Source organism: Geospiza fortis, unplaced genomic scaffold (genome assembly GCF_000277835.1).
Source record: "Geospiza fortis unplaced genomic scaffold, GeoFor_1.0 scaffold361, whole genome shotgun sequence".
NCBI lineage: Eukaryota > Metazoa > Chordata > Aves > Passeriformes > Thraupidae > Geospiza > Geospiza fortis.
This window is the reverse complement of record NW_005054356.1, coordinates 2,816,320-2,832,512: the sequence shown is the minus strand read 5'-3', so window position 1 is coordinate 2,832,512 and position 16,193 is coordinate 2,816,320.

Sequence of the window (16,193 nt, the reverse complement as noted above, 5' to 3'; positions counted from 1 at the left end):
TGAGAGCAGAATAAATAACCTACATTTTCTGCAGGTTGTGCTGAGATGGGGGAGCTCTGATATCCCCTCTCATTCATCTGCTCAAGGGCCAGAAAAGAGATGTGAGACCTCCCCTGCTGGACAAATTCCAGCAGAGGAGACAGGGAACCCAGAGCTGTGCAGGATGGAGCGACAAATCTCCTCCTTGAGAGGAATCCTGACCTCTGATAGCAGCAAAGAATTTGCTAAATACAAAATGCTGAAGCTGAGCTACGTCAACACTGAGAAATATTTACTCGAAAATATCGTCAGAGTGGAAAGTTAATTGAAATGCTGCAGCTTTGTTTGCTTCCCCCTTCAGCACAGCTGAAACAACAAAACCAGTCAGGCAACTTTTCTTTATTCTTTTTTTTTGGGGCTGAATTACTGACAAAAAGCTTTGGGGTTCTCAGAAGAGCTGCAACACCCCAGGGATTTCTGCAGCTCCAGAGTGACTTCATTAAATATCCTGGGTGCTCCTTGTGTGCCTCTGCTTTGTGGCCAGAGCCAGGACTCAGTGTGAAAACACTGCTGGGACACCCTTCCCAACACACCCAGAAATACAGAATAAATAGAAATATATATAATTAATACAGAATAAATAGATATATGTATAATTATACAAATGAGAGTTTAAGGGTCTCAGTTGTGGGGGTGAAGGGCCTGGCTGTGTTTTTGCTGCACACCTCCCCTTGCAGAAATGAGGAGCGTGGAGATAAAAATTGTGTGCTTTTTGCTCCACTCCCTCCTCTGTTTGTCTTCTGGAGAAAATGAAATTTCTGAAATTCCATGCTGGGCTGTAACATTCTGTAGGACGCTCATGTTTAGCAACCTCGGGTTTTCACATATTTAATTTTTTTTTTTAAATGCTTTTTTACAGAGTAGCTGTAATTACAGAAGTGGAATTCCATGAAGCGATTTCACACCTCTTCTGCATAAGGGTTAGTGCTAAATAAATACCACAGCCTTCATTTTACAGCGGGAAACTTCAGCACAGACCCTGCAAGGCCCCTGGACGTTTATCTTCCCACTGCACCCCATCTGTGTGCAGGAGGGGTCAGGAAAGGCTCCCTGGGCTCAGCCTCCTGAGCTCACCTGGCTCTGGAAGCAGAGCTGCAAGGACACAGGTGGAGGAAGAGGTGTGAAGGAGAATGAGCAATGCCTCAGAATATCCCGAACACTGAGGGTTTCCTGCCTGCTGGCTCTTCTCATGAATATCATTTTACCTGTGTTACCTGAGCTAAACCCAGCAGCAGCTGCTACATCCCATAATACGATTCCCTCATTCTGGTGTAAAATGCAGATTAATTTTATTTTAATTTTATATTATTCAAATCCAATGATTACATTAATAATTAATTAAATAAATTATAAAATAATTAATTAGTTAATTTTATAGTTAAAATCCCGATTATCTGGGCCCAAAGTGATCCAAAGAGGACAAAGCCCAGAGGTCAATGAAGAAACAAGAAATGAAGGCAGGGGCGGGGATGGAATTCCCAGAGCAGCTGGGGCTGCCCCTGGGTCCCTGCAGTGCCCAAGGCCAGGCTGGACATTGGGGCAGTGGGAGGTGTCCCTGCCATGGCAGGGGTGGGATGGGTGGGATTTGGGGTCCCTTCCCACCCAAACCATTCCATAATTCCCAGTATTCCCAAAATCAGCTGAGGTGAGGGCAGAGAACACCGGCCCTGCTGAGAAAGGCAGATTTTAAAGCAGAATTTGATCTGAAAATCCCCCCACACTAAAAGGGCTGAGGAACATCCCATGTGCCACGGACAGTTCTTGCTCAGAGAAGTTTTGGGCAGGACTTTTCCAGGGCAGGTCTCTCCCCCCTCCCTTTTCAGTGGAAAGCAATGAAGCAAAGAGAAATGATTGTCCTGTGTTTTTCTGATAACAATAAAGATTCTCTTGTGTTTCACACGCAAAATGTGGTGAGGCATAGCAGGATGTGGGTGACACAAAGGTTAGTGTTAATAGTCAAAAAATACCTGTGAGCAATGAGGAAATAAAATGGACAGAAAAGACACACCAAAAAAAAAATCCCTAGAACTTTCATTAGAAATCCTCACCCACACAGAACCAGACAAACATTCCTGGGTTTTTGCCTATTTTTCAATGAACTTTTTTTTTTTTTGTTTGGTTTGGTTTTTTTCTGTGTAAGGAGCTTTTAAATGGCTGAAAAAAGAATAATCAGCAGCAGCACCCAGGAGTGTCTCTTTGATTGCTGTTCCATGAGGTCCCAGGTAAGGTTTTCCCAGTGCAGCACAAAGGGGCCATTCAGGGCCCCACACTCAGCACAGACCCAGGCAGGAAACTTTGACCCCACAGCATGAAATCATAAATTGATATCATTTAGGGACAAATGTAGCATCTTATCCCGCATTTATTGCCACCCACTGCAATAAAATAAAGATAAATGGGAGGGATGAAAGGCTCCTGGTGGAGCTGATCATGTCAACACCTGAGTGTCAGATAGAGTCCAAAGAAAGCAGAGTCCAAAGGAAGCTCAGCCAGGGTGTGCAGGGACAGGGATGTGTCATCTGCCTTCTAGACAAAGCTCTTAATACATTAAAACCACTTAATATTAAAAAAAAAGAGAAGCCTTTAATTCTCCTTCCGAGGCTTCCTGTTAAGGCAGATCTACAACGCTGAAAAATGAAACTACAAGATTCATGCTATTTTTGGGGCTGTTTTTCAAGAACTCACAGCTTCTGCTGGGACACGACAGAAACTCGAGAGCAGATCTGTAGAGCTCTGAGTGTCTCAGGTCGTGTTCCCAGGAGGCTGTGGTGCCTGCAGGAAGTGGAGCAGGTGCCTTGGCCTTTTGGAGAGAGGCTCTAGAAACCTCCAGGCATTTTGGTTGGCATCAATGTGTTTTGTTCTCTTGGCTCAAAGTGCTGCAGGATTTCTGAAGCGGTGGGAATGGCAGATTTGTGATGCATTTTTGGCCGGAGCAAACCCCTTTTTTTCCATCCACCCAGTGTGTCTGGGAGGCTCTGGGTAGCACAGGGGGAGATTCTCCACCTGCAGGTTAAAAACCCCAAGTACTGGGTGGGTGGAAAAACCCAGTGTAAGCACTGAGCTGCAGACAGCCCATTTGATTAGAAAAAGCAAATCAAATGCACCATTTCAGGGGGATAAACCGTGCAATGGAGGAAAAACTGTTGTAACAACTGTGATTTTAATGTCATGAAGACATCAAGAACAGAGGATGAGGAGGGCACCTAATGATTTATTTCCCTAATTTCAGAATGCCTCTTGTACCTTCTTTTCCCCTGGTGAGAATCCATTATTAATATTTACAAGCAATTCTCCTGTAAGCAGGTAAAGGCTCATCATCAAATCAAATTACTGTGCTCCTGATGGCACTTCATGAGATGAGCACTTTATTAGGGAACAAAAGCTTCCAGAGAGATTATTTAATGAGAAGTACATCAGTTTCTTTAATACTTTAATGGTAATTGCTAGTGAGACAATTATTTTCCTTGCCCAATGATTCTTCCTCCCCTTGTGAGCACTGTTGTACTCAACGCTTAGAGCATGATATAATTATTCAGAGTTCATTAACAGACAATATTTCTTGTCCTTTCATTAAACCAGATCTGTGCATCTGTTTGAATAAGAACACAGAAATCAGCAGCCGTGCAGATTTACACAAAGTGTACATTATTGTGTGACTGGTAAGGAAAGAGCAGCGTGAGCCTGGCACTGTGCAGGGCACTGAGGAAAGCTGACCCTGGTGGCTGAGCAAATCCCTATCTCTCAGCACATCTGCTCCACTTCACTTTCCCACCAGCCAGGCAAGGACAATCGCTCCCCAGCCTCACAGGGAGCTCTGGGAGTTCAGAGCTGAGCAATAAGACATTCCTAATGCTCTTTTCCAACCCCTGCCAGGCAGCAGGGAGCAGTGATAAGACACCATGATAAGGCCAGAGGGATGGGTGCCTCTGCAGTCCCAGGGGGTTTTGGTCCCAGGAGGGGAAGGGCTGTGGCAGTGACCACATTTTGGGGTGTTTTCTGCCAGTGGCACCCCTTTCCATCACTTCTTTGAGACTTCTAATCCTCCTGTTACTAACCATGAGCAAGAACTGCTTTGAGAAGCTGAGGAGCAGCAGCTCCTGCATGGTTTGGGTGGATGGGAGCACCAGGGAATGTCTCACCCCCCTGCAGCCACACTCCTGCGGGGTGAGGCCAGGTTTGGACAAGGCTAAGGAGAACCATGCCCACAAAAAGGGAAAGGGCAAATCAGGGAGGTGCTGCTGTGGGAAACAGACACAGCATCAGCCCCAGAGGGAGTTCAGCTGCGCCCCAAAATACCAAACCAGCCTGGCCCCTTGCCTGAGCTCTGCAGGAACTTCATCCTGTGACTAAAGACTGGGTGCACCAATTTCTCTAAAACCTTATCATTCCACTTAAGTCAAATTTACAGCTCTGAAGCCCTTTGAGCCTGTCTGCCCCAGGCCTTATTGATTCCAAGCAACCAGAACGGTGGGAAGAGCAGAGCTGGTGCTGGGCCGGAAAACAGGGGAATTTCTGCTGAGTGTTCCCTGTGGGAGCAGGGCTTGCTGCCAGGAAGCAGAGAAAACAAGGTCCCACCTCCCTGAGCAGCTGATCAGTGCCCAGAACACGCTGAGTTTCCCCTCGATGGTTTTGCATGCGAGGGGCTGATAAAGATCTTTTCCTCCAGTTTCATGTTTGCCTGCTATTCTTGTGTAATGGCCAAACCTGTTTGGTTACAGATTCCTCTGTCTGGCCTGATTAATGTCCTCCTCTGTGGACCCCACGAGGGAATCTGGGAAGCTTTTGCTGCTTTTTAGGCCATTTGTTGCATTATCTGGGCTGTCATTCTCTATTTCAGCTCCGGATTGCTCTAAACCCAGCGGTCTGAGCATTGCTTAAGGTTTTGCTCAGCTTCTCTGCTCTCCAGAGGAGCTTTTCTTTGAATTGCCACTGAAACCAATTTCAGGAATAATCAGCTGTTACAGGACTTTAATGGAGATATCCCAGTGTCTCTTCAGCCAAGGATTTCAAGCCCTGTGTGTGCAGGGAACCAAGAAAAGCACAGCTGTTACAAACTCCACATAATCTGGGCTTGTGAATTCCCTGTCAGCCTCGTAGCAGGGAACAGGAAATCTCAAGTGTTTGTTTGGGGAGGCAGCACCCAGTACAGAGCCCAGGAAAGAGCACAATTCCAGTCCCAGGGTGAGGCAGCAGAGTCTCTCCTGGGGGACAAAGCCACTCCCAGAGGGGTTGGACATTCATTAATTCCCCAGAAGGCGAAGAAAATCAGCTCAGCACAAAGCGAGTTACACCTGTCCTGTGGAGCCTGGAGGACCTGGGCACACAGGCATGGAAAGGTGATTACATAAAGTCACTTTATGTGACATCCCCATAGAGACTGTTGCTGCAGCAACAAGACCTTTAGCTCCTCAAGTCACTTGAAGATAAATAATACCAGGAAAAAAGAGATTCTGCTCGCCAAGCCCTTGTGAGATGTTCAAAAAGAGCACATTTCACCTGAGAAGGACTCAGGATGGGCGTTGCACACATCCAGCAGGTGTACAGCACTGCAGGGCTGTAATCACCACCTTCTCCCTGATCCTCGTTCTGAGGCAGCTCATCATCCTCTCCATCACCAAAAAATACAGGAGGAAAAGCAACCAGTGCATTTGGCCACAATGCACTGTTTTGAATGGCTAATAGAGAAATGGGGGTGGAAAATGAAAAGTGTATTTATTGCTGATTCTCACTATGAGATTTGACAGATAGCATTTGCCTCCAACCTTTCAAGCCAGAAGTGGAACAGATGTTCATGAAAAGCCAGTTAATTTCCTGCCATTTGTGAACTGATTAGAAACTGAAACATTAGCACACTGACACTTCTTTATTTTTAATCTTGCTCGTGTTTTGAAAGGAAAAGAACCACCGGGAGCTAAGGTCTGGCTGTCAGACAGGAATAGCTGCACATTTTTATTTCCTCTTTTAGCCCCAAACCTCGCTGCTGAGGAAATGGGGAAAAGCCAAGCTGAGGCTGCACAGGCAGTGAGAACCCAGGGCTGCCAAGTGTGTCCTGGCACAGCTTTGCCAGGGAATGAGGAAGAGGAGGCTGAGCTTCCACACACCCCCGGCTCTTGTTACAGCTGCTAAGTCCAAGTACAAAGGCTCTACAACCGGTTTCCAACAGCTAGTAAACAGGCTGGTATGCTGGTGCAGGGCAGTGTCAGAAAGGAGGAGCCAGGGATGAGGAGCCCTCCTGGTGTGAGTTTCCAGCAGGGCCCTCTGCTTTGGGAGCTCCCAGAACAGAAATTCAGGCCCAAACACAAATGTGGCAGAGGCAGGTTTGATTCTATTCAAAACTGAATGATGGCTCCAGATCTAATTCAGGGAAACATTTGTGGAGTTTGATCCCAGTGGGAGAACTTTGGGTCTGCATTATCAGTTATCCACACACTCCCTGCCCCAGGAGAGAGGATTTTACTCTCTTGGGTCAGCTGGAGCACGTTGCTCAAAGTGAAGCTGGGCAGAGAGTTTGTGACAAAGCCAGGTTTTGTTGGGCAGTCACAAGTGGCCAAGCCTGGGCAATGTTATTTAAAACATCCTGGGTTTGACGAGGCTGGGCAGGTCCAGCCAGGGCTGGGGCAGGTGCTGGGCCACTGCAGCTCCTGCACTTCCCTGCTGTCCTTGTCAATATTCCTGGAGGGCTGTGGAGCTGCTCTGCAGCCAAATGAACACACTTCATCTTCCCCAAAGCGAGCTGGAAGTGAGCAAGCAAACAAAAACAAAAAAAAAACAAAACAAAAAAAAGGAAAAGGAAACCTTGTGAATTGCAAACCCTGCTTTTCGAGGCAGCTGCGCTCAGGAGTAATTACAACCAAATGAAACAAGAGCTCTGTGTTTAAAACAGGATTTCAGAGGAAAATCAGGAGAGATTCTGTCCCAGGTCAGCACACTGGTCAATATCATACTTTTCCTAAGGTGCACTTACATCCACAGCTGGAACAGCACGTGATTGCAAGTGTGGAATACAAACTTTGCTTATCAACAGCCCAAATGTGCTCAGACAGAGGATGCAGGAGCACAATGAGCACCCCAAAAGTGCTCAGAGGATGCAGGGAGCACTAATGAGCACCTTAAGTGCTCAGAGGATGCAGGGAGCACAATGAGCACCCCAAATGTGCTCAGAGGATGGAGGAGCACAAATGAGCACCCCAAATGTGGTCAGAGGATGGAGGAAGCACAAATGAGCACCCCAAATGTGCTCAGAGGATGCAGGAGCACTAATGAGCACCCCAAATGAACTCAGAGGATGCAGGGAGCACAAATGAGCACCCCAAAAGTGCTCAGAGGATGGAGGAGCACTAATGAGCACCCCAAAAGTGCTCAGAGGATGGAGGAAGCACAATGAGCACCCCAAACGTGCTCAGAGGAGGCAGGGAGCACTAATGAGCACCTTAAATGTGCTCAGAGGATGGAGGAAGCACAAATGAGCACCCCAAATGTGCTCAGAGGATGCAGGGAGCACAATGAGCGCCCCAAATGTGGTCAGAGGATGGAGGAAGCACAAATGAGCACCCCAAATGTGCTCAGAGGATGGAGGAAGCACAATGAGCACCCCAAAAGTGCTCAGAGGATGGAGGAAGCACAAATGAGCACCCCAAATGTGCTCAGAGGATGCAGGAGCACTAATGAGCACCCCAAATGTGCTCAGAGGATGCAGGGAGCACTAATGAGCACCCCAAATGTGGTCAGAGGATGGAGGAAGCACAAATGAGCACCCCAAACGTGCTCAGAGGATGCAGGGAGCACAAATGAGCGCCCCAAATGAACTCAGAGGATGCAGGGAGCACAAATGAGCACCCCAAATGAGCTCAGACAGGGGATGCAGAGCAGCCAAGGCTGGGCTCAGCCCAAGTGTGTGTGTGCTCATGTGTCCTCACACGTGTGTGCACCAAGGCAGGGGACAAAAATCACAGAGACACAGAGCCGGCACCTGGGGACAGCGATGGAAGAGTTTGAAAAGGAAAAGTTTTGTTCCCTGACAGAACCATTCCTCCATCCTTGCCGCGGGGTGGCTCTGGAAAGGTTGGGGGTGTTTTGGTGCCGAGTTTCAGAGTTTCACGTTTTAGTGACAGGTGGTTGGGTTAATCCTCAGCACGGCACACAAAGGCAGGCTGGCTCTGCCCCTGCAATCAGCACACACCCAGCTTAAAGGTTATGAAAGCTCGGTGAAACTGCCGTGTGCGAGCAGCGGGGATGTTACACAAACCATCTCTGCTCCATCCCAAACCTGGGGCCACACCTTGCTGCGAATCGAGGCTGCTGTCAGCAGGACAGCGCTCATTCAATTAAAGTCACTTCCAATTAAAGTAACTGGCTCGCTGAAGGCGGCGCTGCCGCTGCCTCCTGGAATCCAGCCCTCTTGCTAAAACTGCCCAGTTCCCCTTTAAATTCCTTTCCTTACTCCGCTTTCAAGTTGTCTTTACTTTTTAATTCCTTTCTTCTTCCTACTCGTGCCACCAGCACCGCTCGGCTTCCTCCGTCTCCTGGGGGAGGGGAAGGATAAATAAACGCTTTGTTGTTGCTCCCTTCCCCCAGCCCGTAAAGTTCGCCTCTGCATCCCCCTGGAAAAACAGCACTTCCCCGAGCACTGGGAGAAACCTGCCGGCTGTAATTGACAGTTGGATGATGGAAAAAGAACGGGAAGGAAAGGCAGATTTTTAGGGGTTTTTGGGGTTTTTTTGTGTTGCTGGACATGTGATGGGGAGCGGGACCCGCATCCCTCCCAGCGACCCCAAACCCTGCAGGGGGACAGGAGCAGCTCCATCTCCCTCTCTTGGAGGCCTCCGAGGGTTTTGCCTCTCCCCGAGGCAGGAATTTCCTATTCCCGGCTATTTCTGGAGCCATCAGCTGCTAAACAATTCCCAGGGACAGGAAACCCCATCACTGCCCCCGACAGACACTCGGTGCTTGTTCCACGTGGAGGAAATGCAGGGCAGCCTCCCTGCCCGCCCCAAAAACCATCCCAACATCAGGTAAAATTCCGGGGAATTTAGGGAAAAACCCCCTCAATTTAATTTGAGGTCCTTGTGCTTACAACTGATGTGTTTTCACCTCTGGATTTCACCTCCAGCGTTATCTGCCCCCTCCTCTGCCAGCCCCAGCTCCTCTCCCAAAGCCAGGCTATTGTTTGGAAGGGGCAATTTATTGTCCCACATAAATCATAGGTGTGCTCAAATTAAACCACCATCAGAGAGCCCGGGAAAAAAATTAACACAGGGCACTAATTTTAGAACAGTTCAGGAGCTCTGAAGTGGCAGGGAGAGGATTGTTTGTTTTGTGGTTTTTTAACAAACAAAATTGCACCAAAAAACCACCCCAGGATTGATTTGCACAATCTTTAGACAGAATTTAAACCCCCATTCTTAACACTTTCAATTTAAAATATTTCTAATATTTCTATATTAACTCAAATTGATTTTTAAAACTCCCCCTTCCCCCCCTTTATGACCATTTGTTTATAGAGCTCTATTGCTAATTCAGGGAGCAGAAAGTAAATTAAATAAATTAATCTATTAAAAAGCAAAAGGAAGACAACGAGATAAAAGTTGAATGAGTGTGATTTGACCAAATTATGACTAAGGGAGGATATGACAACAACCTAAAATATTTGATGTGTGTCAGCCTTAGAGACTGGCACAAAATGAAATAAGGCTGGGAAACAGCACAGCCTCTAAAGGTTCCCTAAATCCCTGCAGCAGGAGATGAGGGAGATGCTGACAGTTCCTTCTGCTCCCAAAGTGCAACCAAGTCACTGCAAAGAGGGAGGGAATAAAGCAAACAGCACCCAACACATCGCAGGGGCAGAGATCCCATCCCAGCTCAGCTTTGATCCCGAGATGCAGAAAGGATCCAAAGCTCTGGGAAATCCTCTGCAGCTCTGCCCCTGCACACTCTGACCTCAGAGCAAAACTCCTCGCCCCAAAAGGGGACTTGTTCCTGCAGAATTATTAAATTAATCTTTTCTAGGAGTCGATTTTTACATATAAATAATGCCACAGGTTCAAAGCACAGAAAAATCCTGAAATCACAGGGGACTAAGTGGACCATTTTCCTAACTTATCTCATCTAAAATTTAAAACCAAAATTTTAAAATTGTACCTATAGTCTATTTAAAAATGCTACTTAAAATCAGGGAATTGAATGAACATGAACTGAGGCATGTACTGATTGACACCAAGTCTGTGTTTATGTCACAAAATCAAAGTTTGCTGGCACTGTTTTGTTATATTTACATTGCATAAATGCAGCCTAGTCAGATATATTTATTTTAGGCACTGCAGTTTTAAGGGGTTGTATTTTGTTCTAACTGAAATACAACAAAATTCAGTTTGTTTTCCCTCCCCTTCCCAGATACACCTAAACCACAAAAATAAAACTGCAGTTCTGCAGAAAGTTTGACTTTGGATTAAGATACTGAATTGCTGGATCTATTCCAAATGTTAAAAAAGTCTCACATACCTAGACTTGAAAACTCTGTTTTTCTTTTTAGAATTGATAGCACTGTAGTCTAAACTACAACAAAAAATTAGACAAAACCAAATACCATGGGGGGGTTTTATTGCTAAAATTCACTTTAATGAAACCTTGTCAAACCTTTGTGGGTTTGTCCTGGGCAGAACTCTGGTGACAGTGGTGTGATTTCATAAAGCATTTACCTCCAGGAGCCCTGCAGAGGTTCAGCTCCTGCTTTCCTGGGGTGAATTACCCAGTTTGGGGGTTCCAGGAGCAGCCCCTGCCTGGCCTTCCCCGCTGCTGATGGGCTCAGAGCAGCACTGGGATGGGTATTTTGGATTATTCTCATCGCTGACATCTGTTCCCCATGGTGCGTTTTGCTTGGTGTCTCCCCCAGCCCCTGAATTTCCAGAGGCTCCTGAAGGTGGGCAATGATCAACTGTGAGATGTCAGACGTTGCTTGAACATTGGCTTTTTGCTAAACATCCTTTATAAAAATGCCTTTTAGGGGCTGGCACTGAGTTAGTTTAGTGCCCTTCCTTTTAGTGTGATCTCTGCTTTTTCACTTTATTTTGAGGTGATGGGAAATGCTGTGGCTGAGCTCATGAAAAGCAGGGTTCTGTGAGCTCCAGGGGATGAATTCCTCCCTCAACCATCTCCCATTTGTGCTACTTTGGTCCCATTTTAGCTCAATTACTGATGGACGGCCATGGCAGGGCCCCAGCAGCCTGGTTGGCATGAGATGCTCCTGGGGCTGGGCACCAGCAGCTGGAATTGCCCCACCTGGAATCCCGCACCCAACCTCTGCTGGAACCTTTGCTGGCAGGGTGGGCAGGGCTGGCATGGAATCCCCAGAGCAGCTGGGGCTGTTCTGGATCCCTGGCACTGCCCAAGGCCAGCCTGGGCAGGAATTGGAGCAGCCTGGGGTGGTGGGAGGTGTCCCTGAGAAGATCCTCAAGGTCCCTCCCAACCCATTCCGTGGTTCCACTCTGGTGAGTGAATTCAGTGGCAAAACACCCCCCAAATGTTCATGGAGCTGCTTTCCATGGACTCCTCAAAGTGCTTCTGCTCAGGGAGACAAAAGGAACTGGCCCATGGTACATGAAATGAACGTGACAAATCAAATAAACCACTGCTCTGATGGGGCTTCAAACCAAAGGTGTATAGCTACAAATATATAGGTATACAAACATATAAATATATTTAGATATTTATTTTTTATTTTAAATATTATAAATTGTATTTATACACCTATATTTATATATAAATATAGGTGTATAAATGCAAAAGACCAAAGGTATATAAATACTTTGTATAAATACAAAAAAGGAGGATTTGTGCACTGCTGATCTCCAGCACACTGAGGAAAAGCAGCTCCAGCAGGAGCTCCTAAAGCCAAACTGGTTTTGGGTGGAAGAGTGGCAGGGAAAGTGCTCCTGGGTCAGTTCTCAGAAGCTGAGGTTTATTTCCATAATAGATCAGCTAATATGCAAGACCTGCAAATCTCTTATTTCTGTCATCAAGCAGGAAACAGAAATAACAGACTGTGACTTGTGGCCACTCATGTGACAAAGAACTGAACAACGTGGAGCTGCTCCTGGAGCATCTACGGAAAAATCACAGGACAGGCCTTGGTTGCACCAATTATCTGACAAATCATTGTGAATAAATCAACTTGGATCAGGTGACTTCAAATGAAAAAAGGGTTAAATTAGATCATTCATTATGTCTGTGCTCAATTCTAAGTGCTTTATCTTGTCTTACTCCACAAAATGCTATTTTTCATCTAAACAACCCAGTGCCTAAGTTAAACTCTTTTAAAGTATGAAATGGTAAAGTGAGACACACTGAGGGGGATTTTAGGTGAAGAAGAACAAAGTTTTGAGCCTCTTGCAGTTCAGATTTGGGTCACTTATTTTACTCAGCCCAGTCTGCTCATTCCAAACCCAAACCTGACTCTCAATAGCATTAAAAATGTCACTTCCCTACTCCAATACTGTGAGGTTGTTTTTTTTGTTTGTTTATTTGTTTTCTTTTTGTTTTGAAGGTTTTTTTTGTTTGTTTCTATATGTTTTCTTTTTAGTTTTATTTTTAGTTTGTTTATTTGGTTTTTTTTCCCCTTTTTGAGCACACCAATCTCCAAACATCCCCTGTGTGGAACCCAAATCAGCAATTTCTCTCTCTGTTACTCCCTCTGACACAGAAAACATCATCAGCCTCTGGCCCAGAACTCACAGATTATCAATCCCTGCACACAGGCTGGGGAGAGACCCCCAGATATTCTGGGTCAAGCTCCAGAACTGGGGTTTGGGCCTCGATTCTGTTGTCTCCTGACAGGCTGTGGAGCAGGAATTGCTGCTCGTGCTTCACGGAATAAATCACCCTGCACAGCATGGATTGTTTGGTTCCAGCAAACCCCTGCAAACTGGGGCTGAAATTCTCATTTTTTGTCTCTCTGTCCCCCCAGAGTTTCATCTGGAGCCTAAAAGAAGTGATTTCTCAGAGCTCTTTCCAAGAACAGATATTTTTTAAGCAAAAAAAAAAAAGTGTGTGTACCCCACATTAATAACTCAAAGCTCTCAGTTAGCCAAAATTAATAACTCAAGGTTCCCAGTTATCCCAGTTTACCCCTAAATTAACAACTCAAGGATCCCAGTTTACCCCATTTTAATAACTCAAGGCTCCCAGTTTACCCCAGTTATCCCCACATTTATAACTCAAGGCTCCCAGGTACCCTGCATTTATAGTTCAAGGCTCCCAGTGTACCCCAAATTAATAATTCAAGGCTCCCAGTTACCCCATTGTACCCCTCATTAATAACTCAAGGATCCCAGTTATCCCAGTTTATCCCACATTAATAACTCAAGGCTCCCAGTGTACCCCAAATTAATAACTCAAGGCTCCCAGTTACCCCAGTTATCCCCACATTTATAACACAAGGCTCCCAGTGTACCTCACTTTAATGACTCAAGGCTCCCGGTGTACCCCAAATTAATAATTCAAGGCTCCCAGTTACCCCATTGTACCCCTCATTAATAACTCAAGGATCCCAGTTATCCCAGTTTACCCCACATTAATAGCTCAAGGCTCCCAGTGTACCCCACATTTATAACTCAGCTGCTGCTGGCAGCTGTGGCTGCACCCCTGCTTTCCTCAGGCAGCTGATTGCACCAGGAGCTCATTAATAGCTCATTAATTAAGGCCATGAGCAGGCAGCTCGGGCTCTCTCACAGCAGCCACGCAGCTCCCCGAGTGCTGCCCGAGCTGAAAGCTCACACCTGACTGGACAAGTGGAAATAAACACATTTATGGCCTGTGCATCACAAATAGCTGTCTCTGCTTCACCCTGTGCCATTGCCAGCCACCAACACCGTGTTGTTTCCATTCTGCAGAGAGCACCCTTCAGGGATTTCCAGGGGTCCCAGGGGTGGCAGTGCTGGGGGAGCCTCGCACTGAGACCTCCGGCAGGGTGCAGCTGCTTCCTGAGCAGCTTCTGCTGAGAACGAGCTGCAGCTTCCCTTCAAAACCCTGTGCCGAGCTCCCAGGTAAATTCAGTTTCCTCTCCAGAGCTGCAGCTTTCCTTCAAAACCCTGTACTGAGCTCCCAGGTAAATTCAGTTTCCTCTCCAGAGCTGCAGCTTTCCCTCAAAACCCTGTGCCGAGCTCCCAGGTAAATTCAGTCTCCTCTCCAGCACGGGTTTGTTCCTCTCTCAGCAGCATTGTTTTAATTTCATTCTGACTCTGAAGGGGACACTAAGAGAAGAACAATACCACATTCACAGCAGCACAAAAAGTGACTTCCGTGTTATGGCACCACCAAATCTCTCCTGACCTTTTTGTTTCTTCTGCATTTGGAAGACAAAGGGAGAATGGAGCAGGGAATATATATCTTTTCATATACATCAGGCACTTCTGCTCATTTATCCTCTTTCTTTTTAATTTAAAGGCACTTCTGTGGTGCTTGCTTAGCATACCCATCACACTGTGCAGAGTTACATTTTTAGTTTTAGTGGCATTATTTTTTTCTGCCCGAAGCACATCAGTTTTTGCAAGGATCAGTCTCTCATTTCCCCTTTATCATCACCCCTTTCCCAGCACTCCTTGGCTTTTGTTTGCCCCACATCAGCTTTTAACCAGTGGGATCCCAACAAAGGCACCAAAGGAACCCCAGTGGGGCCCCAGCAGTGCCAGCCAGGAGCTCTCTGGGGCAGGAATTGGGATTAAAGCATTCGGGGGCATTGCCTGCTTTAAAGGAATTGGGATTAAAGCATTCGGGGGCATTGCCTGCTTTAAAGGAATTGGGATTAAAGCATTCAGGGGCATTGCCTGCTTTAAAGGAATTGGGATTAAAGCATTCGGCGGCATTGCCTGCTTTAAAGGAATTGGGATTAAAGCATTCAGGGGCATTGCCTGCTTTAAAGGAATTGGGATTCAAGCAGGCAGGGGCATTGCCTGCTTTAAAGGAATTGGGATTAAAGCAGGCAGGGGCATTGCTTTATTCTGCACGAGGGAGAGGAGGATACAGGAAACCTGAGCAGAGATCACCAGACACAACCTGCAGCCTGAACTGCAAATCCTGGAAAACATCCAAATACCCCAAAGGGGCAAAGAGAGATGAGCAGGGAGCTCAGGGGGAGCTGAGCCTGCTTTTGCTGAGGCTGCAGGAGTTTATTTACCCAGAGCTGGGCAGAAACTGCTCTGAAAACAGCTCAGAGGAGTCGCTCATTGGCCTCCCCCGGAGGAGAAAAATCCTCCTCAGGAGCAGAGAGCTGGGATCAGCACAGGGGGAACCCTCAGTGCCACCCCAGCTCCTCCCCGGGCTCCAGAGGGGATCTGGGATCCTAAACTGGGATTATGGGCTGGTTTGGGGTCCTAAACTGGGATTATGGGTTTGTTTAGGATCTGGGATCCTAAACTGGGATTATGGGTTTGTTTGGGATCTGGGATCCTAAACGGGCATTATGGGCTGGTTTGGGGTTTGGGATTCAGGATCCTAAACTGGGATTATGGGGTGGTTTGGGGTTTCTCAGGGGAAAAAAAAAAAAAAAAACAACAAAAAACTTTTAAGTGCTACTGCTGAACAGTTTTAGAGCCTGAACCACTCAAGAAATTAAATCCAAGTGCCCTCTACTGGCATTGGAGAGAGAGAGATGGGGCTGAGCAGGGGGAGGGAGGAGGGAAGGGATGGGAGGCAGCGCTCCAAGGAAACCCTGGCAGGAACGAGGGGATGGGAAAACCCAGCAGCGCTGTGAGGGCTGGGCTGCTGCTGCCAGCCTCGGGACATGCCCCAGAACATGGGAAGGAACATATTAAAGAACATGCCAAAGAACATTTTTCAGTGTGAGAGCAGGGCCAGGCAGAGTAAGGAAATTGCTTCTGGTTCAGGGGCGGGGAAGGGAGATAACAAAACTCTTTTTGATGTCATGTCTGTGTTAGAACAGAATATCACTCTATTTTTTTACATTAAAAAAAATAAATCACATTTTCAGTTTCTCGTTGGAAAAATTAGTGGTGGAGGCAAGGAAGAAGAAAGCTTTTTGATTATTTATCACTTCATGTCGTTATTTTAAAGCTGAGTTGTGTAACAATGACATTAGCACATGGATCTGGTCCTGGAAGGAATTATTTCATCCATGCTTATGGGAATTTAATCCCTGAGTCGCA